Consider the following 5,501-nt stretch of genomic DNA (forward strand, 5'->3'; position numbering starts at 1 on the left):
GAAATTGCTTTACTGCATGGAGAAATTGTCTTACCAGCAGGAGGAGATAATATATTTAAAGCAGTGAGCAAAAATATTCCAGGGTCCTTAATCGTCAGAAATTATTAGGCTAGGCGGCTAATGTGTATTTACATGTAAATCTGTTAATATTTGCTTAAAATAAAATATCTCTGCTGTTACTGCAACTTCTGCATGTGTGTACATTTCACATTTTGAAGAGGCAAAGCATGGAATGGACACAGTGGACCAGTGTGTTTATTACACGCTTTGTCATGCTTTGTTTATATTTAACCAACACAATGATCCAAATCATCCATGCAGCAAAGAAATTTAACTCTCTAATAGAAAACTCGTAAAGCCCAGGCCTGAACTGAACACAGCAACACTGGTGAGATTTAAACAACAATCAAGTTCCGAGAAGATGGGGAATCTTGAAGGATCAGTCTCAAGAATACCTGAGGCAGTTCCTGTCAAAAAAAAAAAGATTTCTAAAGTTTTAATTGAGAAGTTTATGTTTCATTTAAATTTCAGTATTTTACTGTTATTACATGCACAGAACGTACCAAAGCCTGTTTCTATTTTTACAATGTGTGTGGATCAGTGAAGAAATTGTATAATTTAACTTTTAAAGATTAATCTAACCTGTAAAAAACTGAAAAAACTCCATTGTATGTGGTGAAAATCTAAACAGCACTTTAAAAACGTATTAGAATAAACAGTTAAACATAAAATGGTTGCTGTTTTGGGGTAGTTATTTGAAATAGTTGTAAAAACAACAGAGGCTATACAGCAGGAGCGGTGAAATGAGGTGACTAACAACTGAAGCAGGTAATGACTAATCTGTGATGGATTACTCCTTAACGTCTGCCAGAACTGCACTGCTACTGTCTGCATCCCAACACACAAACACGCACACACACACTCACATACTTTAAATAAACACATTCTTGTAGTTGTTGCGTTTGTAGACTTGAGTGTGCGCACACACACACACACTGTGCATCTTACATTCCTGGGAGGGGATGTTTGACTGACAGCCCGGGGGCGTGGTCAGCATGACTAGGTAACATTGTGGTTTCTGTGCGTGTGAGGAAGGTTCGTTAACAGTCTGTCACTAATTGTCACAGATGTAAAAGCAGTTGTGTCCTGATTTGCCCACTGAGGGTGTTTTTGGGTGAAATGTTCAACACATTTCTGTCTATTTCTAGAACTTAAGATGGATTTTAGAAGCTTAGAAAATTGAATCGACTTCCGCATAGACTATGTTAAATCTAGAAGAGATGGTATGAAACTGTAGTACTTGTGAGAGGACTTGGTAAGGACAAGACAAATGTCAAGGCTTAATACAAGATTCCTATTAGGGGAGTGCAGAACTGGGAGGATGACCATTAATGGACAATAGGACTTAGAAGGGACTAGAAGACTAGAGGATTTGGCAACTTAGAGGATATCTGTGGAAACTGAGGACTCTGAAGTTTATGCATTACGTTGGACTAGAGAAAAACAACTTTAAAGTAAATTCAACCTTTTATGGGGAGAAGAGGCCTGAAAGGAACATCTGAAGAACTCAAAGACTAGAAGATGACTTGAAAAGGCTAAAAGACCCAGGGAAGAACTCAAAAATTCATCTGTGACTTTAGAGGTGTACTCATAGTAAATTAACAAGATTAAGATGACTGGAATGGAGATATAAAAAAGGCATTACGTTACTTGGGTATTGGAGTGCTTGGAAACTGGAAATGACACAAAGGGTAAAAGACAACTTTGAAAGAGACTTTTGGGGGGACTAATAGAAAAGAGGCTGAATAGAGAACAAACAACTGAAAGAGTGGGAAAATAGTCCAGAACTAGCAATCACTGAGAACTGGGAAACTTGGAGAAGGCTTTATTGACTTTTAAGACCACTAAGGATTAAAGACTCATTTTACCATAGGATAACATCAGATAGATTCAAGAACTTACAAGGATTTTGGATTCCTTGAATTGAAGGCCTGGGAGAATGATTTGTGGATGATTTGGAAAGAGATCTGAACCTGGAGGTTGGGGGTGAGGGTGATCTGCAGATGTCTAAGAGAACTTAAAGACTGAATTATGTGGACGTGAAGAGTAACTGAAAGTCTTAAAGAAGACAGATCATGACTGCAGGACTTGAAAAATGATTTTTGAGGATTTTGAGGAGGCCTGTAGAGGATTGGAGGAGTGGGAGCCCTGAATTGTCTTGTAGAGACTGGGTGGCCTCACGCATACACACTGAGTGGAAACACATTAGGAAGACAAATGGCTGCAGTCAGACAGATGTTTATCCAGCAGGCTATTTAAAGAGAAGCGATTGTGGAAAAAGATAAAGATGGTGGGATGAGAGGAAATGAGAGATCAAGGCTGAGAAAAAGGAAAACATGGATAAGGAAGGGCATTAATGATTTGTTTCGCTATTTAAATCTTTTTATGCATTTCATTGATCATTCTGTTTAATTTTATGGGGCAGTACAGTGGCCCAGTGCTTGTCACTGTTGTTTCACATCAAGAACGTCCTCCATCCAAATCTAATGTCCAGGTACTCCGGCTTCTGTCCACAGTCCAAGTGTAGTTAGTGGGTTAGGTTAATTTGGTCGTGGCCCATAGGTGTGAATGGTTGTCTTTCCATTCACACTCACAGACTGGCATCCTGTCCAGGGTATACTCTGTCTCCTGCCTGTGGTAGCTGGGATAGGATCCAGTCTCTTTGCAACACTTAATTGGATAAAGAGAGGAAGATTGATGAATGTTTAATTTACATTTTTTTAAGTAAAATGCTAGATTAAAGCAAACTTTAGAATATATGATTTTGTTCATGTTTACATTTATTTGAAAGGGACAATGTTCATTAATTAATGTAAACATGCCAGTTTTACAGGTCAGCCTGATTGGAAATTATTGATAAAAGTTAATGAATATTTAATTTAGTGAATTATTGGTAACATTTTCAATCATCAAGCATCTTAAACCATCATAAAATTATGCACAAATGAAAAAAAAACCCTCATTAATACTTTATCAAAACCTGTTTTGAGTTTGTTCACAAATACCAGAAAATATTAGCAAAATATTAGTGTCCAAAACTGATATTACATTTTTTTAAACTAAAATGTCAGAATTAAACATCAGCAAATGTAAAATAAAAATAAATATAAAAAAATAAAAAGAAGAAGAAGAAATATATTAATGGAATCATTGCAACATATCAAATGTCAGAATAAAGTATTAGGAAATACTAAAAAAACAAAATGCAAATATTACAATAAAATAGTTTAAAAAGTCTAAATGATTCCTACAAAATATGCATTAAAATGTATGAAAATACAGGTATGGTAAGGTATACAGGTAAATACAGGTAAATAAGGTATGAAACTGTCCAAAAACAAGTTTTTGGTAAACTGGGTGGTTCAAGATCAGCTATGTCTAAATTCAATAAGCTCCCTTCTCTAAATATTTACGCGCTGCATTTTCTCAGCAGTAGATGGAGTCGTGAACTTACAGGTTACACAACATTACTACTACTGAGTGATATAACTGTGTGATTTGTTATATCAGCCACAGCGATGCTGGCAGCTAACATTAAGTCCAGCTAAAGATGCCAGAAAAGCATATTTATCTCCAGTCAGGAAGTCACTGCCTCTGGAAACCTTTATCTTGTTTTCTACATTTGTAGAATTTAAACTTTTCCCATTCAAATGTCATTATTTAAAAATTTAAAAAACATAATAATATAATTTAAAAATTCAGCTAAGTGTAAAAATGCCTTAAGAGTCAGAAGCAAATCATCCACTATAATCAGTTCGAGACTACAAGTAGTATCAGTGGTGGATATTATTCAATTCAGTTCAATTCAGTTTTATTTATATAGTGCCAAATCACAACAGCAGTCACCTCAAGGCGACTACTTGGCAAAAGTCTTGAGCCACTGCTTCTTTCTTTATCTTTTGCTTCCAATGAACCAGGCACTCTTATAGTTTTTCAAAGTGATCTTCAGCAGTCGTTCTCCACACTTTCTGAAGGTCTTTTAAAATATTTCTTTGGACATTGGCAGATTTTCCACTTGTTTTCAGTCCAGTCCTTGTACCTGACCACTTTCAGAGGAATATTTGTTTCTGTGTGTTTGTTTGTGTGTTTGTTTGTTTGTTTGTTTGTTTGTTTGTTTGTTTGTTTGTTTGTTTGTTTGTTTGTTTGTTTGTTTGTTGAACCAGTTAACAGTGACCAACAAGACATTCAGGCAAAACAGGCACAACTAAAGATATCAACCAGTGTTGATTTACAGATGCCTAAAGACGCCTACAATTTTAAATATATCTTTAGGCACTTTGTTACTGCAGATTACCACAAACGCACATAATTTCTTCAATTAAAAAAAACAGCAATGATAACACAGCTTAACAGACATAATTTTGTGTTTTTCCACAAAAAACTCTTAGCCAGAAACATGCCATATCATCCACCCATCAGCAAGGAAACACCGGCCACAATTCCACGTGAGAGTGAGAGAGAAAGAAAGAGAGAAACTACAGAAAGAAAAGGCAAAGAGGAGAGGCATGCATGACTACTTCCATGTATGTTTGAACACGTTTAAGTAGCCGCTCCATAGTGTAGTGGTTTACACATTTGCCTAACAAGCAAAAAAATACACAAATTCCTTTGGGGTTGTGTGAGGTAGAGCATTTCCTGTAAACATTCCACAAAAAAGCATGTGGAGCTATCTGCTGTGAGCTCTTGTGAATATGATTAATAGAGTGGCTAAAAATGGCATTATTTTTTTCCTGCACATGTCTCAATAAAACCCTGCACCTATTTTCCATTTTGCTAACAAAATACAAAAAATTCTTCATTCAGTATATATGAATATCTGATATTTTAATAATTCTATTTATAATTTTTCTGTTTTATATTGGTCTAATAGTAGCTCTGTTATTGTTGTCGAGATAGTTTACTTACTAAATAGTAAATACTTTTTTTTATTTAAATACTTTTAAAAAAAGTTTTAAAATCTAAATTGTCCATAGGTGTGAATGCGGGAGTGAATGTGAGTGTGAATGGTTGTCTGTCCCTGTGTGTTAGCCCTGCGACAGACTGGCGACCTGCCCAGGGCGTACCCTGCCTCTCGCCCTATGACAGCTGGGATAGGCTCCAGAGGATAAGCGGAAGCGAATGGATGGATGGATGCTTTATATATCAATGGACACTTTTATTACATTTTTATTGTTTATTATTGATAAAAATAACATATTTTTTAATATCTTCAGTATATTTATATATATAGACTTTTTTTAGATATTGTAATAATATATACAATCAATCAATTCAATGTGCAACTACCAGAGGTAAAACTCATTATCTGGATGCAGTATTTTTACTGTCAGATATCAATATACCTGAGAAACAAAAAACATCTGAGTACCAAATTAAAAGCCTCCACATTAACCGCGCACCTGAGAGTCTGAAATCAGGGGAAAAGCCGCCCGGTCGAGCTA

The sequence above is a fragment of the Aulonocara stuartgranti genome, assembly GCF_965226115.1.
Source record: "Aulonocara stuartgranti genome assembly, chromosome: 23".
NCBI classification, from domain to species: Eukaryota; Metazoa; Chordata; class Actinopteri; order Cichliformes; family Cichlidae; genus Aulonocara; species Aulonocara stuartgranti.